This window comes from Paroedura picta, chromosome 4, assembly GCF_049243985.1.
Source record: "Paroedura picta isolate Pp20150507F chromosome 4, Ppicta_v3.0, whole genome shotgun sequence".
In the NCBI taxonomy this organism is placed as follows: domain Eukaryota; kingdom Metazoa; phylum Chordata; class Lepidosauria; order Squamata; family Gekkonidae; genus Paroedura; species Paroedura picta.
Genome location: NC_135372.1, coordinates 129,447,560 through 129,474,546, shown reverse-complemented (window position 1 = coordinate 129,474,546; position 26,987 = coordinate 129,447,560). Strand labels below are relative to the sequence as shown.

At 44.5% G+C, this 26,987-nt stretch overlaps 1 long non-coding RNA gene across 1 annotated transcript; it reads left to right on the top strand.

Moving 5' to 3' along the window:
• Positions 1–508: 508 nt before the first annotated feature.
• On the top strand, positions 509–19,139 carry LOC143836880 (uncharacterized). The gene is made up of 3 exons (XR_013230809.1): positions 509–644; positions 6,368–6,590; positions 19,070–19,139. It is a non-coding gene; the product is annotated as an uncharacterized LOC143836880 (long non-coding RNA).
• The last annotated feature ends 7,848 nt before the right edge of the window (positions 19,140–26,987 follow it).

The following is a 26,987-nucleotide window of genomic DNA, read 5'->3' as shown; positions in this document are numbered from 1 at the left end:
ATAATAATAATAATAATAATAATAATAATAATAATAATAATAATAATAATAATTCTTAATTTCAAGGGCTCAATCACAAGAAAACAAGATTTTCAGCTGAGAGGTTGCCACTTCCAGGTTGAAAAATTTCTGGTGATTTGGAGGTAGAGCTGGGCATGGTGGGGTTCGGAGAAGGGATGGTCCTATGCAAGGTATAGTGCATGGGGTCCAAACTGTAGTTCTTTGGATGTCCATGGACTACAGTTACCATGAGCCCTGCCAGCATGGTGACAGGGGCTCAAGGTAATTGTTGTCCATGGGGATTGGAGAGTCACAGCTTGGTTACCCCTGGTAGAGAGTCCTCGAGTCCATCCTCCAAAGCAGCCACTTCCTCCAGCAGGAATTGGTTTCTGTAGCCGGGAGATTGGTTGCAATTCTGGGAGATCTCCAGCCCTTACACGGAGGTTGGCGACTCTAGGTGTCTCTCAGAATGATGTCAAAGAGCAGTGTGATGTCATAATTCTGATGTTGTCCAAAGCTTGCCCATTCAGCTTCATCTGAAACAGGGTTGGGCCAAGACCCTAATTTATAACACAATTTAATGGCTTCACAGCTAAGGTCGCCAATTGGTCAAGAAAAAGGGCCCTGTCTCTACGTGCTTGGAGGTATGTGGATGGCTTATGTCAGAAACAGAGAAATGAACTAGATGGTCTCTGTTCTGACGCCACAAAATGGTTCTTGTGTCCATCTGCCAGTCTTATTCCACCCAACATTTCAGTAGAGGGAACCTGAAAAGACATACAGGGTGAATTTCCCTCTCCTTATTTCCTCTTTACCTTTGTTAAAAGCCCCCATAGCCTCTCCTCCTGCCCCCCCCCTGACTTCTCTCCTTACCACCCACCAGCCAACTTAACTTAATCATAGAATCATAGAGTTGGAAGGGGCCATACAGGCCATCTAGTCCAACCCCCTGTTCAACGCAGCCCAAAGCATCCTAAAGCATCCAAGAAAAGTGTGTATCAAACCTTTGCTTGAAGACTGCCAGTGCCAACTTTATCATCTCCCCATTGGAAAGAATTGGCAGGAACTGGGACAATGAACTTCAGGGATGTTTATTGGCCTTGGGTCTATTCAGGAGGGAAGACAGCATGGTATAGCCCAATTTCCTCAGAAGCTAAGCAGCCTTGGTTCTTGGAAGGGAGACCTCCAAGGAAGACTCTACAGAGGAAGGCAATGGCCAGCTACCTCTGCTTCTCCCTTGCCTTGAAAGTCCCTTGCTGGGGTAGCTATAAGGCGGGTGCAACTAGGCAGCACTTGACAGATTTCGGAGTGTAAAGAGCCCAATAAGCAGCAGTGATATTCCTGTTTGGAAATGGAGTTTGAAAACCAGTTCTGCACGTCAATTTTCCTTAAGACAGATCGTCAGTAAAAGGGACAGCCAGAGATAGACAGATGGTGGTGGAAAGCACTGCCAAGCTGCAGCCCACTTAAGTGACACATGATGAGGGAAGGGAGCTGCAGCCTAGGGTAGGGGTAGGGGTGGTGCATATACACCTAGTTTCTCTAAATGATACTAAGTACTCCGGGCCAAGTTAATTGCTCCCAAGGATACTAAAGGAATTGCTGATGGAATTTGAGAGCCTCTTTTCATTATTATTATTATTTGTTGAGAATTCTCAGAGAACAGGTGAGGTGGGGAAGTGTCCCCCTCTTTGATACGGAGGATCCAGACTGTTAGCTTGACATGTATACTTTGAAAGGTTTTAGAGCAAAATCAGCCAACATTCAGTCCTTGAACATTTAAAAATGACGAATAGGCTTACTAAGAGCGAACATGGGTTCCCCAAGAACAAGGGCAGATCCGCACTTTGAAAAAAATAGTGTTACGCCAACGTAATGGCGTAGCGCTAAATATTATCACACCTCTGGCCATTCCTCACCTTCTTGACATCCCGCTGTAGTGTGCTGCCTTTTCACGCTTCTTACACTTCGCAAGCACTGCTGGACATGGTGGAAGAGAGCAACGCAGTCTATACTGACTCTCTTCCGCCTGTCAATCAAGCCAGATAGCTAATCCCCTTTCTCCTTTTTTTAAAGGTCCCATGATGCCTGATTTTTTTTTTAATCAATAGTTCTCTGTTGAAACATCTATGCATCTAATCAGGCTATAGTGGCCAGGGATCCTAGATGCATAGTGCTTTTTATAACACCACCCCTTATGGAATCATGAGTCTTGAATCATTTAAAAATTAATCTCATTCCTCATTTGGGGTTGGGGGGGGCTGTAGAGAGGCATGCTTTGTGTGACAACTTTGGGAAAAAACTCCTTTTGTCTTTGCCTGCATGCTTGCACGCTTATTTGTTGCTTCAGGCTGTTTGCTTAAAAAAAAAATCCCATCTCCGGGAGAAGGAAGAGTGAGGTGGCTATACATTTCTTTAGAGTGTAGTGTGCTGTTTGTCTGCTGGGGGAAAGTGCTTCTGGTTTGGGGAATCCACATTATGAGAATTAAAATGGAGCTTTAAAATGGAGGATGCAGCCAGCCATTTGCTGCCTGGATGCTGGATGTTGGTGACGTCATGCAGAGCAGCTGGAATATAACGACTACCTAAGATAAGCATTTCACTATATTTGACGAGTGCGGAAAGGCCCCAAGTCATGTCAGACTAACCTTATCTCCTTTCTCGAAAGAGTTACTACCTTGGTGGATCAGAAGAATGCTGTGGACGTTGTTTATCTTGATTTCAGTAAGGCTTTTTAATGTGGTTCCACATGATATTCTTGTTGACAAGTTGGTAAAATGTGGTATGGAATCTATTACTGTTAGGTGGATTTGTAGCGGGTTGACAGATTGCACCCACAGAGTGCTTGTTAATGGTTCCTCATCCTCTTAGAGGGGAGTGACAAGTGGAGTGCCTCAGGGATCTGTCCTCCTGGGCCTGGTGTTGTTCAACATCTTTATAAATGACTTGGATGAAGGAATAGAGGGGATGCTCATTAAATTTGTAGATGACACTAAATTGGGAGGGGGTAGCAAATATAGTAGAAGACAGAAGGCAGGATGATCTTGACAGGCTGGAAAACTGGGCTAAAACTAACAAAATGAATTTCAACAGAGATAAAGGTAAAATTCTGCATTTAAGTAGGAAAAAAGATTCAAGTGCATAATTACAGCATGGGGAAGACTTGTCTTGGCAGTAATACTTGCAAAAAGGATCTGGGTGTCTTAGTAAACCATACATTAAACACAAATCAGCATTGTGATGTAGCAGTTAAAAAGGCAAATGAGATTTTGAGCTGTGTCAACAGAAGTATAGTGTCCAGATCACATGAAGTGATTGTTATCACTTTACTCTGCCCTGGTTAGACCTCACTTGGAGTATTGTGCTCAGTTTTGGGCACTGCAGTTTAAAAAGGATGTTGAAAAAGTAGAATGTGCCCAGAGGACAATTAAAATTGTGAGGGGGTCTGGAGACCTGAGCTGAATCTGCTCTTACTTTGTTTATTCCATTGTGAATCCTGCTGAATCCAGATCGATTTGAACTTGGTTCCCCCCCCCCCCCCGCATTGAAACAAAAAGTGTTCTGTACGTAGTTAGGGAAGTTCAGAAGGGGAGGGGGGAGCCAAGCACAGCCCGAGCCTCTTTCTTTTCTTGAAGGGTGGGGGGAGAGGATTGGAGACAGCAGGGAGGGAAAAAAACCCTTCTCTACCTACAGAAGTTAGGGCTTCTGGGAGCTTCTGCTGAGAGAAATTAGGTGCTTCCCCTTTAAGGCAGGCTTGTCATCTGGGCAACCATGGCCAATCATGGCTTCTCTACCATGGAATCCCCAACCAATTCGAAGCGGCGAGAGCTCTGCATGCTTTCTCATGCTTTCTCAATCCGATTCTTCAAATAGTGAGGGTTAAAACCACTCCAGGATATTGCAGGATAAAGGAAGGCTCACTCCAGATTAATCCTGCTTGTTGCAGAGGGAAAGTTTAAATCATCCATAATCAAAATGGAAATCGCATTCAATGGAGATGGCAGGGACTGAATCCACCTGGGATTGGAATAAAAGCTCCGTGCAGACTCATCCCAGGGGTAGTTATGAATTTAGTGCATTTTACATGGGATTAGAACAAATGACCCCCTTGAGGTCCCTTCCAGCTCTGTTTCTATAACCCTGTTGGATTTTCAAGACAAGAAAAATACAGAGGTGGTTGGTCATTGCCTATCTAGGCTTCTTTGGTGGTCCAAATGCTACCCAGAGTCAGCCTTGCATAGATGTTAAGGTGAAATCAGGTTAGCCCGGGGCATCCAGGTCAGGGTGACAGAGAGACTGACAGATGTGTAGATAGAATGTCACATGAATCATCTACTAGCTCATGGAAATGAATTGTCACAGTACCCAAACCTCCAGGTTCTCTTGACCAGTTCCAATTCAGTGGGTACTCGGCAAAGGATTTAGCAATCTTCACTAACACCGGCCACATTTCAACATTTATTTCTCTTTCTTTCCGATACATGCACAGCTGGTAGCCATGCATAAAGAGGGACATGCATGGTAGCCTGGCACAAGTTTTTGTTTTTTTTTAAATATACTGAACCCAATCCTAAAAATAGCAAGCACAGCTCTGTTGTCGAATGCACATCGTTTGCAGAGTTCCCGGAATTATCCTAGATGAACCTTACGTTGAAACAATGTTTTAACAAATGAACACACACAAAAAAAAACCCTCCCACTGAATATTCATAACGGAGGCATGCTGATGTGGATACAGACTCCCACTCCAGAACAATTTGTCAGCAGGGCTTCAGGTAGAGGAAGAGTTCACAAGCAGGCAACTGTAGCACTCCCAAACCTTTTTCCAGGGTTGCCCTAGTGAGGCTAGCTCCGCGGCAACATCTTGAAACTGAACAAACCTGCTTCTATCCCTAGGATGTGTCAGTTGCGCAAGGATTTCTTATGTTCTTACAAAAAAAAAAAAAAAAGGGAAGGAAACAGCTGGTAAATGTTTCACAGATGGTAAAGCTCTTGGCATATCCCAGGAGAGGGCCACCCATACAGATGGCTCATTATTTTAACATTTGGATTTTCATCTTATTAAAACATCTTTTTTTTTTCCCTCCCCGGTTTTATTTAGCATCATAAATTCTCCTACACTTTAGTTAACAACTCAGTGATTTGGGGGCTGTGCGTGTGGCAGAGAGAACATCATTTGGCTAAAATACATATCTGTAGCATCATTATTCTCGGCTCTGATGTGTGGCCAGCGGACTTGAACCTGATTAAAAATACCAAATGCAGGCGAATGCTCGGAAATATGACTTTATCAAGCAAAGGTCAGCTAAGCTGGCACAGAAGCTGAATTATTTAACAAAAGGAAGAGGGTGGGAGGAAGGGGAGAAGAGGAATATACCGAGAGAAACAGGGACGTGTTTATATGTAACGTAATTAATGTTTTAGGATTCGAAAGATGGCTCTCCAAATGCTTGGAGTTGGAATAGGCTGCCTAAGGAGGTGGTGAGCTCCCCCTCACTGGCAGTCTTCAAGCTAAGGTTGGATACACACTTTTCTTGGATGCTTTAGGATGCTTAGGGCTGATCCTGTGTAGAGCAGGGGGTTGGACTAGATGGCCTGTATGACCCCTTCCAACTCTATGATTCTATGATTCTATGATTTAGATGAAATTTTCAGTCAGCAGAATGGAACTTTCCTGACCTCTCCCCCCTCCATTGTATCCCTCTGATCTCCACAAAATGCTGCTCCTAAGGGGGCGGGGACTGTGAGGAACAACAGGAAGGAGGTCTGTAGCAGGAAGAGAGAATTAGTGGAAATGACCAGTTTCATCTGGACCCAACCCATGGATGGGATAATGTATATTAATTCTTACTGACTAATTTCACATAGGCATATGGGTAAGATCCAGTTAGGTTTCCCAGTGGGGAAAAATGAAGGCGGTAAACACCTTTAACCAACAAAAGGACTATGCTGGGGTTCAAGAGAAATACATGGATCAGAGTCATGTGGGAGAGTGGTACAGCAAGGAGGTGGGCTGGGCAAGATTGAACAAAAAGAGACCGTTCGACCCAACTGAAATGTTGATCTCTTAACAACTAATATGGCAAAGTGTGTGTGATGAGGTTCTGCAGGTTTGGAAAACATGCAGATTTTTTTAATCATGCATTTGGCAGAGAGATCAGTAATTTGGAATAGAAGTTTAAGAAAAGTTTGATAATTGTGCATGCTCACAGATACACTTTTTGTCACTGTCCTCATAATCACTGGGGGGAAAAATCTCTGAAGTGCCTTTCAATGCTGATGACCCCCCACTCATTTTTCTCAGCCCTTTGAATTGATTAGAGAGTTCAAATTAATTTCTGTTTTTCTTAATTCCTGTATTATATAGATGGATATCTCCAAGCTTCAGAACAAACTGTTGCATGGCCAGCATATTGAAATGCCACAGCCTGTGTGCATAAGGGACATGGGATGCTGACATCTCTAAGTGTAAACCTTTTCCAAAAAAGCAATTGGAAACTGAATTTACATCTTTAAAAAAATCTGACAAACTTGTCCATCGAAGTTTGCTAATTTTTTTCTCATTAATTCAATATCAAGTCAAGGATCAGGTGGGTAAAACAATCCTTTCTAACAGGAAACTGGATCTAGAATCAATTTCTTCTGACACTTCATCACCTTCCTTCCTGCCGTGCAGACTAAGCACAGCTATACATATCTAAAGGGTCTGAGATGTTATTTAAAATATTTGGATAGTTTTGGTTAGAGTAAATTAGTTTGCTGTTGCATTAAAAAAAGGGAATACACTGGAGACATGGTATAATCTATAGCACTGAGACACTAATGTGCACACACGTATTTATCATGCGCTTCTTCTAGGTTGGGATGGATTTTGGACGATGAGAATCTCGCACCTTTTAGTATTTGTTTTGCACCTAGTTGGAAACCAACAGGTATTTGCAGCCGCACATGACTTCCCCTGTATCTCTCTCCCTACTCTGTTTCTTCTTTTGGTGGTTTGAACATGGGTCTCTCACAACAGCAGAAAGCAGACAGGCTTGGGTGAGCAATGGCGTACCTAGGGTGTGGTAGCACGTGTCCTGGGAGCCACTTGATAGGGGTGGCATAACTGCAGCTGCTTGCAAAACCACAGAGCCTTGCATGGTTCTGGCCCAGATCTTGCCTGATGACAGAAGGGAGCAGCCTAAGGCTGCAACCCATACCTGCCACTGGTGGGGCCTGCCGCACATACAGGAGGCTTGTTGGTGTCTCTGATTCCCACCCCTGTGGATGGAGGAAGCTGGTAGGTGGCAGTGGATTCCATGGATTTCAAGTGGGGCATGGTGCTTTCTCTCAATGGCAGGCTGTCTGACAGCCATCTGGTACAAACCTCCATGGCCTTCCCTTTGGATGGATGAGCACCCATGCACAGATTCCTTGACTCTTGTATGACCATTGCTGCACTCATGTTGTATTGGCACAGGCCAGCCCTGATGGTTGCCTGTTGCCCATCCCACCCTCTAATGAAGGGGGCATGTTGGGGAGTAATTTGGCCCAAGGTGACTGGCTCCTTCATCGCTGCCCAATGGGAAGGCAGCAGGACGTTGGGTGACAGGGCAGTCACAAGACATGGATGGGCATTTCTCCATGGCAGCTAAGGGGTTCAGGATCTCCACCCCTGTGTCACCAAGCCTCTCATGGGACCAACCCCCCACCCCTGCCCCCATGTGACTGAGCCTCATCCACCCACTTGCCCCAGGCACCAAATAGATTAGGTATATCTGAGTCATGCAAATTGTTTTGGAGCAAGTTGCCCAGTGACTGATATTGACGTATTCCCAATGAGTTCTCCCTCCAATGGTTCCTGGATTTAAGTATCTAGAGATGGGACCACATTAAGAATTAGCTTTATTGATATATGTATGCTATCTCAGCATTATGTCATGGTTTAAATGACTATATTTAGAGGTACTTACCACAGTCCAGAGAAAATTGTTCATCCTTATTAAATCCCTTTGATATCATTGGGCGAAAGCAGGCTTTCTCAACCAGGGTTTCATGAAACCCTGGGGTTTCTTGACAGCCCTGAGGTTTCCTGGTAGCCCTGGAAGGGTTTCCAGAATGGGTGGGAGTTAATTAATTTTATATGTGTTTTTTTAATGTTAAATAGTTATCGGGTGTTATGACCATATATGGTAATGTGGACCTGCCACACACCCCAATGGCCAATGATGGGCCTGGAGGGGATGGGGAGGTACCCCAGGTGGGCATGTACACAGCTATGCTTCCAAACTATATTTTGCACTATTATGCCATTTCTGCAGGTTCTCGAAGCCCGAAGAATGTTTCAGGGGTTTCGCAATGAAGAAGAAGAAGAAGAAGAAGAAGAAGAAGAAGAAGAAGAAGAAGAAGAAGAAGAAGAAGAAGAAGAAGAAGAAGAAGAAGAAGAGTTGGTTCTTATATGCTGCTTTTCTCTACCCGAAGTAGTCTCAAAGCAGCTTACAATCACTTTTCCTTTCCTCTCCCCACAACAGACACCCTGTGAGGGAGGTGAGGCTGAGAGAGCCCTGATATTCCTGCTTGGTCAGAACAGTTTTATCAGTGCTGTGGAGAGCCCAAGGTCACCCAGCTGGCTGCATGTGGGGGAGTGCAGAATCAAACCCGGCATGCCAGATTAGAAGTCCACACTCCTAACCTGTACACCAAGTTGTGAAAGGCTGGCCTAAGGCACAACAATCTTGCACTGAGATCCACGTGGCTAATTTTTCTTTCTTTCCGAGGTACCAGTGCTGAGTTCTGGCATTCCAACCCATTTTTGGCGAGCCTTCCTTTGAATAACGATCCTCTCCACATCCTCCCGAAAGGAAAGGAGGTATACTTAATGCTATTCAAATATTAACATGTATTTCAAAATGATTGCCAGCCCATGGAGGCGATGACTTTCTGCTGGCCCCTGGAATCCAGGTGCATGTTGAGATCAAGGAAGTGTCAGCCGAATGACAGAACTTTGTGCTTTGCAGTTCTCTCTTTTAAAAATAACCGGATTGATTTATGACCCAACGGATGGGCTCTTATGGTGAGATCTTGCTGTGCCAAGTTGCATCCAGACGCCACTCTTACAGCCAAGCTGTAAATCCTTCCTGAACGGGGTTTCTCACTGGAACTCTGTAATGCTTGTGGGTGCCGCTGGAATATTTATAACTCCGCATCTGAAATCATAGCTCAGAACGGCAAGATACATGGGGATGGAGCAGAAGGCTTTGCCCAGTCCACAAAAATCGATAGGTTGAGGCAAACAAAGGACTCATGTGACAAGTTTGTTACCAGTTTAGGAAATCTGCAAGAAGAGACTAGTTTTGAATCGTGAAGCCGGTTCACCTATGGCTGCTTGAGAATTCTGGGATTTGGGGGCTAATTTCTTTGGTTTTGTGTGAGGTGAGGGCTTGACTTTGCACTCTGATACCCTCATGAGAATGGCTGAAGACAAATGTGGGATGTCTTGGTCTCCCCAGCGAAAATCCTCACCCAGTTATTCTCCACAAATCCATGGAAAGGAAAAAGGACCTTTATACATTAAATGCCATCTATTTCGCCCACAAATGTTTGCTTTTTTAAAGAACACATGAACAACCCCTAGACATCGGTCAACAAATAAACTATGGCTGAGTCAAGCTGAGTTTGGGCACGTCAAGAACTAGATTGCTATCCATGAGTATAGCTTTAGGATGCTTTGGATGCATCCTAGATTGCTTTAGGATGCTTTGGGCTGATCCTGTGTTGAGCAGGTGGTTGGATTAGATGGCCTGTATGGTCCCTTCCAACTCTGTGATTTTGTAATTCAGTAGGGTTTTTTAAGAATTCTGCTTCAGAGGGAGTAGGGAACCATCTCTCCACCGGGCCTGCAAAACAGAGCTATTCCTTCAGGTTTATGATGGGGGGCCAGAATAACATTCACCAAAGACTCTGGACTCACCACTGGGGGAGGAGGAAAAATGGAAAAAATACCTGCTGCCTAGAAGTTTTAGTTGGAGGCATTCATTAGATCAATGATGTTTTAATGTTTTATGGTGATTGTATGATGTTTTATATAAGAGTATTGTGATTATTTTTATTATTATTATGTATTTAGATATTTCTAACCCACTTCTTTCTCTCTGGGGAACCAAAGCAGGTTACAGCGTCTTTCTCTCCTCCTCTGCTTTATCCTTTAAAAAGCTCTTCTATTAAAAAGCTCCTCTGTTTAAGATTAAAATCATAAACCATAACCATAAAAACAATACATAGACCAATAGTTTTTGTTAATAGAAATAGGAGTAGACCTCCAATAATTAGATTAGTGGGGTTATACAATTACTAGGGACCAGGACCATTTTAAATACAACGGGCGCTAGGTGTGCTTTTGGGGCCGGGGGAAAGGCTTCCTCCCCCTCCCCGGGCCCAGAAGTACACCCACGGCCTCCTCGAAGGCTGGACTCTGAGTAATTGTATGATTTTGAAGTCCCACCTCCAGAACTCGAGGAATATTTCCAGGGGTAGCCAACCTACAGGTGGGGCCTGGGGAGGTCCTGGAATTACAGCTCATCTTCAAAATATAAAGATCAGCCCCTCAGGCAGAATGGGCTACTTTGGACAGGGTTGTGGTAGAGAAGAAAAATTTAAGGCCTCCCACATAGGTTGTTGTTGAATTAAAAGACTTGAGGCCTACTGCACAGGGTTGTTGTGCAGATGAAACAGGTGACAAAAGAACCTCTGCAACAGCATCCAGTTTTGTTTGCAGAATAACGCTGTGCAGTGGCCTCAAATCTGCAGAGAGTTGCAAAGAAGAAAGACACATGGCTTGGCTGTGTCTAACCCCTGGCCAGAGCAGAATTCTAAGTGAGAAGGGGCTTTTCTGTGGCCTCCCTGTCAACCATTTGGCAGAAAGAGAAATCCCCCCCCCCGTGCCCTGAGGCTCCTCCGGGTTGCTCTCGGAAATGCCTCAGTCAGGGGCTGTTAAAGGCTCCTTCACAGCTGGCCTGAAGGGAGGGGGGCGGGACTGCACTCACCAGCCTCCTGCCAGCTGTCAGGGTTCTGAGGCAATTTACAATTGGACATGACAGTTAGGACAGCCTTGGGGTGAAAAGGTCTGGCACATCCTGCACAAGCCTCTGTTCTCATCCCCCTTGGCAGCCCTACTGACCTCCTCTCCCTGTGGTGGTCAGGAGCAGACTGGCAGCGATCTCTCCCAATTGCCCCTGGCTGGACTGTGTGGGCAGGTGGATGGAACTCTGGTCTGTCCTGGTGAGGGCCTGATCAGAAGGCGCTTCACGCTTTCCAATTGGCCCCTCATCCAACTGGCTAGAATTCTTGTCAGTCCTGGGCCAAGGGGACAATCGTCGGCCCATGTTTCCTATCCTGGACTCAGCCCACCCCACTTAGCCTTACTGTTTTATTCATACCACTATCTGAGCGGTTTACAGATTTTCTGTTCTGATTTCCTCTGGTGGGGAAGGGGAAAGGAGAGGTTGTGGTGGTGGTGATGGTGGTGGTTCTGTTGCTCCTTTTGGTCTTGGTAGAAGAGCACGATTTTATACACCCTTTGGAACTTTGATAGTTCCAGTAGGACACGGATCTCCACTAGCGGCTCATTCCACCAGTCTGGAGCCAAGGCTGAAAAAGCCCTGGCTCTGTTCAAGGCCAAATACACTTCTTTGGGCCCAGGGACCACCAACAGATTGGAATTAGTGGCTCACAGGAGGTATACTTGGTAGGCAGTCCTTTAGATACACAAGACCTGGACTGCACAAGGCCATGAAGGGTAGAACCAATACCTTGAACCTGACCTGGAACTCAACTGGTAACCAATGCAACTTCTGGAGGGCAAGTTGAACATGTTTGTGTTATTCATTCAGTTGTACATATACTGACCATAACGTGGGAATTACTCAATTCAAATATAAAGAAAAATCAAATGTGTTCTTTACATAGACCAGTGGTTCTAACACCGCGACCCTTTAATACAGTTCCTCATGTTGTGGTGTGACCCCCAACCATAAAATTATGCAAGCGTTCTTTCACGGAAATTAAACCGAAACTGACCAATGGCGTGAAGATCCATAGTTCGTGATTGTATATAAACTGTTTTTTTTCCTGGGGTTTCTCAGTTTAGTTCTGCCTCTTGTCCCACTAAGCTGCGGTGCCATCTGGAGGGCCTGGCAGGAGACTGAATTGCGCTGGAGGCACTGCTGGAGTGGCTGGCGGCTGAGCGTGGGCACCTGCAGGAGAAGCAGAAACAGTGGCAGTGCCCCCCCCCCAAGCCAAGCTGCTTGCCCTGCCACAACCCTTGTGAAAGGGTCGTTTGACTCCCAAAGGGGTCCCGACCCCCAGGTTGAGAACTACTGACATAGACTGTATGTGCATTCATGGTAACTTGTGAACAGGGGTACTGTGAGACCATCGGAAAATTAATTCTTTCCTGTCAGTATTTCTATTCTTCCTGGGAAAGATTGTTCCTTGAAATAAGGAACAGGTGCGGGCAGCTTTCCAGCACTTCTGCCAATGGACATGAGTGACTTTGACTGACTTATAAGGGAAGCAACACTAGCCTGCCTCTCTCCACGGCTTATGTCAAATGGATGGGCAGGATTCACATCTTGTCAATGAAGAAATTGCACCTTGTCAATTATATCTGATTCACTAGACTTTTCAGAGGGAGGATTGAGTATCTGATGAGCATTAACCTTCTCCTCCATCAACATCATCATGGCAAGGAGGCCCTTAAGAGGTTGACTTAAACCTTTTCACACGCTTGGTAAAAGTACAGAAAGGCAATCAGGGTTGAACATGGATGGTGTCCACACTTCTGACTTTCTGACTGTGAATAAAACCTACACATGTGCAAGTTGTACATACTTTGTCTCTCTCTAACCCAGCCTTCCTCAACTTTTTCACTGTTGAGAAACCCATTGAGTTTGAGACTCCCATCAGAATCATAGAATCATAGAACCATAGAGTTGGAAGGGGCCATGCAGGCCATCTAGTCCAACCCCCTGCTCAACGCAGGATCAGCCCAAAGCATCCTAAAGCATCCAAGAAAAGTGTGCATCCAACCTTGGCTTGAAGACTGCCAGACTTTGCTTGAAGAACCACCCACTCTTTTCCCAGGCTCGTTCCATGCTTCAGATATTATCTTTGCAAGGAGGGGGGATTGCATCTGTTTTACAAACGTTCCACGTAGAACCATTGGAGCAAAACGCGAGTGGTCAGACAATGTAACATGAACAAACACAACGTCTCAATGGTGGAGCTTGAGTCATGCCAGAGCTCTTTTATCTTCATATAAGAATAAGAAGAAAAGCAGAATAAATACTTTCTTCTTCCTCCACAGCTAGCGATAATGGCATCTAGGATTTGACATTAATCACCCCATGGAAGGGCATTGAGGTAGTCATGCCACAAAAGCACCTGTGGAGCTTTTTACTCCTGTTTTGTATACTCTTGGCACCCTTGGTAATTTGTACCAGAGTTTACCAGATTCAGAAACAATCCTTGCTTTTAAAATAAATGATAAACACTTATGGACATTTTAAATAAGGAGGGATAAAAGGTCAATGTTAATTTCCCTTGCCATGAACAGTCTCTTCTTCTTCTTCTTCTTCTTCTTCTTCTTCTTCTTCTTCTTCTTCTTCTTCTTCTTCTTCTTCTTCTTCTTCTCCTCCTCCTCCTCCTCCTCCTCCTCCTCCTCATCATCATCATCATCAATTACATTTCTAAACTCTCCAAGACTGGCTCATGGAAGGATACTTGGACCAAAGATTGGTGTTTCCAGACAGGCATAAAGGCCCACCCACCTCTTCTTTTTTCTGGATGTGAAGCCCAACATGGAAATTATAAACAGCACCTTGAACTGCAGTGAGTAAAAGGCTGGGAAAGCAGCACACAGTAAGCTGAAATGCTCCAAGGAGTAATTTCTTGTCGCTAAGCAGTCACTCACTACTGCCTCTTGATACTGTGTCTGCAACTGGGGAATTGAGCAACCAAACTTTTATTTTTACAAATTGCCTGCTAAGTTTATTCATAACCACCAGCTCAGTATACATGCATGAAACTCTGCAAGGCTGCATCCCCTCTGAGAGGGACTGTCCACCTCCAGGATCCACAATAACTGGGTGCCATAGAAATAGATGAGTCTTGCTTTTGATTGTAATGTCATTCCTGGGTTTAAAGCTAATCTGAGTCGTCTTGGAGGAGCCATCTAGGGCCTTGGTGTTTCTTGCCAAGAGTTTCCAGCTATCGGTTGGGAAATACCAGGAGATTGTGTGACATTCTAGGAATTTGCTCACTGTCTACGGCATTTACCGTCAAGTTAAATTAAACTCTAAACGATCATACAATGCAGTGATATCACTTTCAGATTCTCCCTTTACGTGTAGAATAGTACTGGCTAGATATTCGGTGGGAAAATCAGCAGTGGAATCAGCTGCATAAGGAGGTGGAGAGCTCCCCCTCACTGGTGGTCTTTAAGTAGCAGCCGGACAGATACTTATCATATATGCTTTAGGTTGATGACATTGAATAGCTGACATGGAATAGATGACCTGGAGGGCTAAAACACGAGTGGCCTCCTGCTTGCAAACGCGGGATGGTAAACCTTGCATTTGCAGCTCTCTTCATGGGAGAACCCTCCTACATTTTCCCTCTGCCCCATTGTGGTTTTTTGCCTTCCAATGAGGCTGCAAGGGAAAACAAAACAAACTCCTTCTCCTGCTCCTTCGCTTGTCAATTACAGCAAGCCACCAATCACAGCAGTTATCTCCTGGATTGAAACTTTCTTCCCCAGCCCGCAAGCCCCAAAATATATATTTTTAAAGGCACTTCTGCATTGCTATGCAGTAATGCCACAACACAGATGCATTTTAAAGTAAACACTTCTGCATTCCTTTCAAGAAATGCTAGAATGCTACAGCATCCCCCCCCCCCACCTCCCCAATTTCAGGCTCTATTTCTGTCCAGGTGGATTTGTGAGAGGCGGCATGTAGTAACTGGAGCCCAAAGAGTCATTTTGTGTGAATGTTGGGCTTAAAATCAAAGCATACAGATGCCTGGATGATTGGGAGATGGCTGCTTGATCACCTGTCCCCGCCTTTCCCTCTTCATACCCCACCTCCAGAAAATATAAACAGGACTGTGTTTTGCCTGTCGGATCCAAAAAGACCATGGACACTTTAAAGAAGATTTTATTTTACCTTTGACAATGTATTTTTGTGGTCATGCTGCAACGTGGATCATGACATTGAAAAAAAAAATACTCGGAGCAGGAAATGGAGAGGGGAGGGCGGGTGCAAGAGTGGGACAATGCTACAGAGACAATTGTGCCTTTCACCCTCCATATAGACTTGTCTCTGGTTGCTTACTGATGGGATGCAAGATAAAAAGTGGCAAATCCACTTTTGTGATTTCCCTCATTTTGAGGCAAATCTGGGCAAATCTCAAGCCAGCCCCTGGACAGGGTCAGAATGCAGGCAATGTCATGTGAAGGGGGTTCTAAAACCCAACAGCAACCAGAGGCTATCCAGGGACAGAATCCTTGAGCAGAAACGGTCAATGAGTTTCCATGATCTAGTAAGCCCATCACTCAGTCAAAGAAAGAAAGCAGGTCTGACAGCTTCTGTTGAAGACAAATCTGTGCTCACTTCCCTGGATCAACAAATTGTCAATCAGATGTTTGCAGATCGCCCCCTTTAAAATGTGCTCCATTATTTATTCTTCTTATTTATTTGTTTATACTTGTATTTCTTCATAACCATTCTCAGCCTGCCGGCTTGAGGCAGTTTACATCAAGAGTAAACCACACATAAAATAATGAAAATACAATCCACCCCACCCTGACCTCCCCTTCCTGTAGCTCCTTGGACACCCTACCACCTCCTGCTACATGGCTGGGTATTCATAGGAGGGACCAGATCAATATTCCACCACCCGGCCTCAACCAAGTGCCTGGTGGAAGAGCTCTGTCTTGCAGGCCCTGCAGAACTGTGAGAACTCTGACAGGGCCCTTAGCTCTTCTAGGAGCTTATTCCACCAGGGCAGGGCCAGGACTGAAAAGGCCCTAGCCTTGGCTGAGGCTAAGCATACTTCTCTAGGGCCAGAAACCACCAGCCTGTTTAAACTTGCAGAACATAATGCTGTTCTGACTGAGCAGTAAAATCAGGTTCCTCTCAGCCTCACCTCCCTCACAGGGTGTCTGTTGTGGGGAGAGGAAAGGGAAGGTGGTTGTAAGCCACTTTGAGACTCCTTCAGGTAGAGAAAAGCAGCCTATAAGAACCAACTCTTCTTCTTCTTCTTCTTCTTCTTCTTCTTCTTCTTCTTCTTCTTCTTCTTCTTCTTCTTCTTCTTCTTCTTCTTTAGGTACACTGGGCCCAGACCACATAGGGCCTTAAAGGTTTAAACCAAAACTGAAACCCAACTGGCAACCAGTGCAGCTGCCACAGCACAAGCTGAAATCCTCCCTGCAATTGCGGTCAGACTCACTGGCCTGTAGTTTCCTGGTTCCTGTATAACATTCATTCTCCTCCAGTCCTCCAAGAGGTCCTAAAGATGATGGACAAAGGTTCCGCAAGCTCTCCAGAAAGTTCTTTAAGCTTCAGGCAGAAGGTGCCTTTTGAGAGTGTAAGGAGAGCATCTTCAAGCTTCTTCCACTTCCAGGTTTCTATTTTAGTGGAAGGTTTTCCTGCCTTCATTCTGTCTAAATTGAAGTACTGTTTAATTTTTTTTAAAATTATTCCTCTGTAAGTCTCACAAGAATCAGGGTTCAGCATTAGAACTGTAGACAAGTCTTTCCTTGTGAATCCCCTCTACCCGTTCTCCCTCCCTTCATCCTCCTGATGTGCGCATCACACATCAGCTGGCCGGGGGGGGGGGGTGTTGAGAAACACTCCCATGGTTGACATCTGCCCTCCCCCCTCCCCGGTCTCCTCCCACCCTGCCAATCTCTTTATTAAAAATTATGGAAAATCTATGCAGTCTGATTCCTGTTTTGATTTTTAACTCATTCTAGTGTGGTCTTGCATTCCTAGTTTTTTTTTTAATTAGAGAAACATTTATATACTGCTGATCTGCTAAAGAATCCAACATACTGTGTTTCTCAATCATTAAAACATTAGTCAAATCATAGAATCATAGAACCATAGAGTTGGAAGGGGCCATACAGGCCATCTAGTCCTACCCCCTGCTCAACGCAGCATCAACCCTAAGCTTCCTAAAGCATCCAAGAAAAGTGTGTATCCAACCAATGCTTTCTAAGTTCTCATCTAGGTCTGGGTGTTAACTTAAAAAAAAAATGACCATGCCAGTTTCACATTTTTTGCTCTGCTTTGAAAACATGGAGCAGCCATTTTAAAAACATGAGCTTTTCAAAAGCACAAACAAATGTAAACATGGCATGGCCAATTTTTTTTAACATCCAGCAGCATAAAAAAAAGAATGAAAGAAACTCGGCAATCCGATTTTTCTTATTAGAATGCAGAGTAATACTCTGCGATTGGAAGAGAAAATCAGAGAAAGAAGAAATATGCAGACTGCAGGAACAGGATGTGAACTGGATGAGAATTAAAAGGCTTCAATTCTGTTATCGTCAGAATCAAACCTCGTGAAAGCAGAAACAAATGCTGATAGTTAAACTTCTTGGATCCCAACTTGTGCCTAACACTGTGCAAGGTACTAATGACTACCAGCCAATACTGTAGTACATTCAGTATTATTGGTCTCACAGGCATAACTCCATGAAAAACTGGGAGGTTTATACCTCTCGTCTTACTACCTGAAGGAATCCCAAAGCAGCTTACAAATCACTTTCCCCTCCTCTCTTCTCAACAGGCATCCTGTGAGGTAGGTGGGACTGAGAGAGTTCTAAGAGAACTGCTCTGTGACAACAGTTCTAAGAGAATTGTGACTAGCCCAAGGTCCCCAAGGCTGCAGATGGAGGACTGGGGAATCTAACCCGATGCTCCAGATTAGAATCCAATGCTTTTAACGACTACACTATGCTGGCTTGGAAGTGAGTTTGTGTTTCCAGTAACATATTGTTGGATCCAGCTCAAGGGTGTCTCCGGAATCACACTATTTATGTTTTAATGTCCTAATGCTGTTTCTGCTGGCTGCAGAGGAGAGGACACGCAGTAATGGGTTTAAACTTCAAGTACAACGATATAGGCTAGATATCAGGAAAAAGTTTTTCACAGTCAGAGTAGTTCAGCAGTGGAATAGGCTACCTAAGGAGGTGGTGAGCGCCCCCTCACTGGAAGTCTTCAAGCAAAGGTTGGATACACACTTTTCTTGGATGCTTTAGGATGCTTAGGGCTAATCCTGCGTTGAGCAGGGGGTTGGACTAGATGGCCTGTAAGGCCCCTTCCAACTCTATGATTCTATGATTCTATGATTCTATGATTCTTTCCTTTTAAGAACTATTTGTGTGTCAGGCACTTCCACACACCTCGAAAGGTGCACTTCCAATTCACTTGCAATATATCTCTAAAGTGCATCCAAAGTGGATTGAAAGTGCATTATTCAGGCGGTGCGAAAGTGCCGAAGGCGTGTATAGCAGTGCGTTTGTGTGTGTGCGCTTGAAAATTTCACGGCCGGTCGTCATTCGCATTCGAGCATCTCCTTGAACTGCAGGCACTTCATGCTGAAGTTCAGCTTTGCTCTTTATGGAGCCTCATCTAAAATACGCCAGGCTGCCTTAATCATTAATTCATCTGCTCGCTAATTCATTCATCCTTATTTCACCATTTACCTAATGAGGATAATAGGGAGCATCGAAATCCTAAAGACAGATCATTCCTTTTAAATCACAGCATCTAATAATAATTAATTAACAGCAGGGGCAACAGGAACCCTCCTTTTGCAGGTATTTCCCCCTCCGCCTCCCCCACCACAACTACAACTGCTGGCAGGAGCGCTGTATTTTAATTATAAGTTGCCAGGAGGATAAATTAACACTCCTGAATTTTTTTAAAGAACGGCTTTGCCACTTGAAACGTCGTGAGGAGCAAGGAGAAGCAATCTTCATGCAAAAATAATCAGAGCCCTCCCCCTCCCTTTTTGTTTTTAGGCATCCCTATAAATTGCGGCAATGAAGAGCGGAGAAATACCACTGACAATATCTGGTGTGACATTGGAAATACTCAGAGGGACTCCACCGTGTACTGCCGCCCGGATAGATGGTCTGTGCTTTTATGAAGGTGACAGACTTTCCCTGTCATGTACTAGTAACATGCTGGGCAGACTAGAAATGTCACGTACTGCTAACAGTTACCATTTAAAAATGGGGAAAGGTCCACAGAAAAAAAAAAGCACAACCCTGGGCTTCTGGGCATCAGATTTTTGCTTGGGGTTGGCTTCTAAATTGCATTGGCTTCCCCCCTTCCCTTTCCCACCCTATTGTTTACCCGTCATTGTCTCCCAATTACCCTCCCTGGGGAGTCTTTGCCAACCGGGAAGGAAAAACAGGGGAGCAAGACGAGCCAGTGATACTGTACTGTCTGGAAGGGAGGGGAAATGCTGATTTAGTGAAGAATCTGAGCAGCAGCAAAAACCCATGTGCTCAAGCGCTGGCTTTCGATGATTGTTTCGGGGCATCCGAGAGAAGATTCTGGCAGCCACGTTTTGCACTAACTAAACTTTCCACAGTGTCTTCAAGGGTGGATCCAAGTCAAGTGTGTTACAGTAATCTAACAGGGATGCTACTAAGCCATGTGTAGTTTTGCCACATTGGTTTCCCTAGTAATATATTTACTTACTAGTAATTAAGCCTGCTGTAAAAATAATACAGCGGGCGCTAGTTGTTTCCAACCACCCTGGCAGCGCTGCCCAGGCGGGTGGGAAGGGCTGGGCCCCCCGAACTCTCCCCCTCCATGGAAAAAGCCTCCCCAGGGGCCGGGGAGGCTGAGCCGGCGATTAGCCTGCCTGGGCCCTGGGGAGGCTTTTTCCTCCCCCCCTCGACGGCAAGGCAGCAAATGGTGGCGGTCGGCCGAATGCGGCTGATGTTGGAGGGGGCAGATCGGGATATATAATAACAACAACAACAACAACAACAATGTTCAGGGCAGGATAGATTATTATTATTTTCAATTGCCTTTCAAAAATATCAGGACCATTTTTAAACAGAGGCTGGATAGCCATCTGAAGAAGAGGCTGATTCTGTGAAGGTTCAAGGGGTGGCAGGTTACAGTGGATGAGCGATAGGGTTGTGAGTGTCCCGTACAGTGCAGGGGGTTGGACTAGATGACTCAGGAGATCCCTTCCAACTGTATTATTCTATGATTCTATGACTCTAAGTCCAGTGTCAAAATCCAGATCCCTGCCAAATCTCTCCATGGTTCTCTCTTGCACTGCACAGTGTTGGGTTGGCATCAACAGCCCTTCAGGCGGTGTCCCTACCGTTAATGGGATGTCATGAAAACACCTTGATATCTATATATAGTTTTGCTTTCCCCCCTTGCCTGGGGAATATCCTCATATGCAGTGTTAAAATTGCATGGTTCCAGGAGAGAAGCACTTTGTTCGTAAAACATTCTATTATCACACTTCATGATGAATGAGATGTGTTTATTTGTTTCTTTTCCAGCTGTCTTTATGGGATGATCTAAGGTTAATGGCAGAAACGCTCCCAAAATAAATGGTTTCAGGTAGTCAAATCTTTCATCGGAGTACTTTGTTTCAGCAAAACTTGGAGGCAAAACAAATGAATATCCGTGGACTGTCAGAATGGATTCCTTAACAGCGGCCGTACGAAAGAAAACTTTCACAAAGAGGAAAAACTGAGATGGTTTATTGGTTTTTCTCAGAATACGGCCCTCCGTGACAGGCTTTGGCCCAATGCAAAATCAACATTGTGTATCTGGAGTACAATCCAGCAGAGAGATCTTCTGTACAGAAAACGCTGGAATTCTGCAAGATCACAGTCCATGCCTGTATCTTATTCTACAAGTGAGTTCTTGCTATATTTACTGTTCACTTGTTCATTTTGCTGGGTTTCTGAGCTTCTCCATCCCTATGGACTCAGGTCAAGAATCGAGGTTAAAATCAAGAATCTGTAAAACCATTAGCAGAATAGCATTTAAATAATGTAAGATGATACTGAATTAGAATGATCCCCTGCCGGCCTTAATGTTGACGGAGTTTAAATTTGCAAAGAGGTTTGCAGCACCAGGAAGCTTAAAGGATAAAATAGTTTTGTCACGAAGAGAAACAACTTTGGCTAGAAAGAGGCCAGGAGAGAGAGAGACCAACTAGTCAAAGACCAACTGTCTTTGGAAGTCTCCGAAGAACGAATCAGGACACTGGAGGAGATTATTTGAAAAACATCAGGAAGTTCTGAAACTAACTATGCTAAACGCACATATCCTCCGTTGCCCCCAAAGGACATTCTACCCATGTTTCTGAACCATGCACACTACAGATCTTGCATATCCCAACACTGAACACCACCAAGTGGAAGAACTTGGATCCAATGATGAACAAGCAGACACATAAATGGACTTAGTGTAGGCCTGGTTGTACAAGTTCTTCTGGAACACCTAGTGGTTTTCTCCCTACAAATTAGGGAGGTCCGGGCCCTGTTGGAGCTGGAACTGGTCTGCAGGGCTGAAAGACAAGAGTTCTTCTACCAAGCCTTTGGTTGGGGCCCAATGACCTATAAGCCCTCCCATACAGAAACACCCCACAGAGACACCCAGCCTGGGAAAGATCTATGGGGAGTCCAATCTATTAGAATAACAAACTGATGCTACTATTGTTTTCTAGATGCTGTTAATCTGCCATTATGTTGTATATTTTACACTTTTAATATTTAATATTTATTAGGTTGATTTAATTAAATTGTTACAATTAATTGCATGATGTACACCGCCCTGAGCCAGCTCGGGAGGGTGGTATAGAAAGCCAATAAATAATCCTAATAACAATATAATGCATAGAAATTGTTTGCATTCGTTCTTGGAGAAAAGTAAGTGTGGCTACAACAAGCTCAGCTACTGCTGGCTTTATCTTGGGTTTCTGCTTGCGCAATTAGGGGCACAAAGATCTCTTAGAATTACCACTGGTCTCCAGTTGACAGAGAGGAATTCCCCTGGAGAAAATGGCCACTTAGGAAATTGATCTCTACGGCATTATATGCTGCTGAAGTTCTTCACCTCCACAAACCTCACCTTCCCCAGGCTCTACCCTCGAAATCTCTATGAATTTCCCAATCCAGAGTTGACAACCCTGTGTGCAAGAGCTCTAGTACAACTGGAAACTTGCCACTGGATCTAACCCATTATGACTCATGTCGTATCAGGAGGGGGATGTCCAAGGTTTGGTTTTCCAGAGAAAAGGAGTTTATGGATAAGCCTGTCACCAACAGCATCAGGTATGTACTGCCCTCGTGGTACATATCTAATATAGTCGTGATTAACAAAAATGCTGTTTAGGATCAAGATGGAACATAAGGCTGGCTCTGATGTGTACTTAAAGAATCATAGAGGTGGAAGGGTCATACAGGCCATCTAATCCAACCCCCTCTTTGATGCAGAATCAGCCTCAAGCATCCAGGATACGTATCTGTCCAGCTATTGCTTAAAGACCACCAGTGACGGGGAGCTCACTTCCTACTTAAACTGGCTATTTCACTGATGACCTATTATGACTGACCCCCCCCCCCCCAATATCTAGCTGGTATCGTTCTACATGTAGTTTAAACCTATTACTGCGGGTCCTATCTTCTGCTGGCCAACAGAAAACTTTCCCTGCCCATGTGACAACCTTTCCAATACTTCTAGAGTGCAATCATGTCCCCTCTCAACTTTCTCTTCTCCAGGATGAACATTCCCAAGTCCCTCGGCCTTTCTTCACAGGGCTTGATCAAAGCTAGTTCACCATGGCAATACATTTTCAAGAAGAAAAGTTGGTTCTTACATGCTGCTTTTCTCTACCCAAAGGAGTCTCAAAGTGGCTTACAGTTGCATCCCCTTTCCTTTCCCCACAACAGACACTCTGTGAGCGACGTGAGACTGAGATAACCCTGATATTAATGAAGAAGAAGAAGAGTTGGTTCTTATATGCTGCTTTTCTCTACCCGAAGGAGTCTCAAAGCGGCTTACAATCTCCTTCCCTTCCCTTTCCCCACAACAGACACCCTGTGAGGGAGGTGAGGCTGAGAGGGCCCTGATATCACTGCTCAGTCAGAACAGCTTTATCAGTGCTGTGGCAAGCCCAGGGTCAGCCAGCTGGTTGCATGTGGGGGAGGAGCGAGGAATCAAAGCCAGCTCACCAGTTTAGAAGTCCACACTCCTAACCACTACACCAAGATGGCTCCCAATGGATCTCATTTTATAAGAGTTGTGCTCTTGGTCCCCTTTGCCAAGGACAGCCCTATGTACAAAGTTTTCATCCCTGGGCTGCTGTTGGATTAATCTTACACTGAGTTGTGACTTCCACCCAACTCAGATGGTTGTTCTATCACATGAAGAGCCCCCTAATTATCCAGGGATTATTTTTTTCACCTTTAGTTCACTTGTACAAACAAATCAGAAAGCGAGCTAAAGGGTTGTTATAACAACCCATTGTGTAAACAAGCCCTCTAAATTCCTTTATATAGAGATACTTTACCATCTGCTTAGCTTGAATTAGAATGTTTCACATCACAGACCCTGCTCTGAAAACTAACAGCTCCCACACTATGGTCAGTGCCAGCGACTGAGGGAGACTTCAGATCTGTTTGCCTTGATGTTCTCCGGCAAAGTTCTTCATGGGCATAGCACTATGTTGATCATATTTGCAGGAGCCATTTGGGCAGGAAATCTTGCTGCTGCCTTTGCCTAGTTCAAGAACCAAATCATCTCATTTACAAGAGAAGAAGCAACAGCAGAACAAAATTTGAGTCCAGTGGCTCTTTTAAAGCCAATCAAATTTTATTCAAGATATAAGCTTTTGCGCATGTGTGCGCACATGCACACACAATCTTCTCCAGATATAATGTGTCATAGCCGTTCTGTGCATTGCACTGATTGGTTTGGACAAAGCATGAGAAAGTATGTGGTTCATCCCTTTTTTGTACCTGTGCAGTCAAATGCATCCTTTAAAATTTAAAGTTTAAATAACTGAATTTGGCTTGATATTTTCTGCTCTTGGCTCCGGTGCATTGAAGGGGGTCTGCAAAATGGTTACTAGAACTCATCACGAGATTAGCTGGCTTCTTAGGGAGACATCAAAGGCACAATAAGACACCTAGTGAAACATCTCAACTTTAAAATCTCAAACTTTTTTACACATTGCAATGAACCTTTTTTTATAAAATGGAAGAAGATTCTTGTGGGTGGCAGGGGGCAGTGGTGAGAAAGTCACGTAAGCGACATAACCATGGAAGGGAACACATCCAAATTCTTTCAGATGTCTCTTGCAATCAGTCAGATCCTCTACGCATACAAGAAGTAAGGCATAAGCCCAATTGGCATGTGTTAAAGTGTATTTAATCAGTTGTGGGTTCAGACTGATTTTTGAGAACTTCCTGGGAAGATCATTACATCTGTCGGCCTTCAGTTTTAAATTGCGTACAAGTATCAAACATCTCAGGACTTCTCGCCATTCAGACAGTTTCTTTGGGTGATTAGCTCTTGCTAGGTGGTATTCATTAAACTCAAGTGGTGTTCTAGATCAGGGGTAGTCAACCTTTGGCCCTCCAGATGTTCATGGACTACAATTCCCATGAGCCCCTGCGAGCAAACGCTGGCATGGGGCTCATGGGAATTGTAGTCCATGGACATCTGGAGGACCACAGGTTGACTACCCCTGTTCTAGATAATTTTCTCCATTACATGGGTCTAAATACTTCTAGGAAGGAACTCAAAAGTTGAGCTGATCAATAAAAATAATGTAAAACTTGTTAATTCTTTATTACGGTGCACAATTAAAAACAGAATAAAAACTTCTTAAAAACTATACCGAACTAACAGTACATAGAACCAAGGACCAAATGCGTTTCGACCCTTCCGGGTCTTCCTCAGTGGTCAAGATTATGATGATACACTCTCTATATAAATATACCTATATAGAACTCTCTATAATGTGTAGCTGAATGGATGAGTGGGATCTATAATGTGTAGATTTTATCCTTTTTGGAGACCAATTCCTATGTTATGTCCCTAAAGTCACCACTCTTCGCTATCATTAAGTTCTGTACTCAGGGTGTAATCTCATGTGCGTCAGAAAAAGCTAAATACTTTTAGGCATGAGGCACAGTGAGTGGCAAGGCTCATGCTTTCCAAAAGATTATAGCTGCTGTCCTGCACACAGGCTTCTTATGCCCCACCTACTTCAATGGGATGGCAGCAGCCTTACTTTGATCATGACTATACCACCAAAACAAAGCTTAAGTACTTATAGACTGATTATGCATGGGAGGGATATACCATTCGCATTGCAGCAGGTTCTGGCCCACATTAAGGCCTCCGATGCCCCTTTTGTAACATGGGATCTGGTACAGGGAGGGACCTCAGTGGAGTATAATGCTATGGAGTCCACTCTTCAAAGCAGCCATTTTCTCCAGGGGAGCTAATCTAGGTTGCCTGGAGATGAGCTATAATTCCAGGGGACCTCAGGCATTCCTAGAAAGCTGTTTGCAAGCTGCTTTGGAACTCCTTTGGGTAGTGAAAGGTAAAGGTAAAGGTATCCCCTGTGCAAGCACCGAGTCATGTCTGACCCTTGGGGTGAGGCCCTCTAGCGTTTTCATGGCAGACTCAATACGGGTTGGTTTGCCAGTGCCTTCCCCAGTCATTACCGTTTACCTCCCAGCAAGCTGGGTACTCATTTTACCGACCTCGGAAGGATGGAAGGCTGAGTCAACCTTGAGCCAGCTGCTGGGATCGAACTCCCAGCCTCATGGGCAAAGCTTTCAGACGGCTGCCTTACCACTCTGCGCCACAAGAGACTCCTGGGTAGTGAAAAGCGAGGTATAAAAAAACAATTGCTCTTCTTCTTCTTCTTCTTCTTCTTCTTCTTCTTCTTCTTCTTCTTCTTCTTCCAGTAGCTGAAATTTGGACTGTGAACTCCTCAGAGCAGGGACTTGCCTTCTGTCCTCCCCCTTACACATTCCCACCTCCCATCATCCCCTCCTACAGTCCCCGTTTGTGAGGTCTTTGTATTTCTATTTGCAAAGACTTGATTTTTAAGAGTCTGGACACAATCCTCACTCGCCAAATCTGTATGCAAACGAGTCCTCTTCAAAGGACACTTCTTTGTCTTCTTTTTCTTCCAGGGCAATGTGGATATTTCCGACACTGACTCATTTCTAATTTATATTTCATTGCTGTGATTTACGCTGTTTATTTCTGAAATACATTTTTAATAGTATGGTTTTTGATCTCTTCGAGACTTCCTGGCACGGCCTGCAGCCATTACAGTTTGCCTCTACATGGGAGACAGGTAACATCCTGTCAATATTCCCGTGTGGTTTTTGCATTTCTGGGGATATCGGCACTTCTCTGCTGAATTGGTTTTTTCCCCCTCTTCTGTAAAATGTTTGGTCGGTGAGAAAACTAGGGCAGAGGGAAAATATTGCAGAGCCGCACCAATTACAGAAACGTTGTCTCCGTTCTGTATATAAATGTATGGTATTTTAATTCTCTCTACCGGTATTGTCTTGTCTGAGCCGATTTGACAAAAGGCCACCAAAGAAAACAGATGCTTAATTATTAATTTCTATTACCGCTCTGGTCAGATTAGGCGCAGTTGTTCCCCTTCAGGAAGGGTATGTACTATGGCCATTCTCACTTAATAAGCAAAACGTGTCAATTTCCTAGTCTCCAGACATTGCTGTGAGGAGGACTCATTCCTTGGATTATTGGGCTTCATCCTCTCAGGCAATTGCACAGCAAGCGAAGCCAAGGTGGGAAGAGGCAGAATCCCTGTGCTGACTCATATCTGATGAAGGGAGCTTTTTCTTTTGAACATTTACACCCTTTCTGGTCTCTAAGGTGATACCAGCTGTTCTG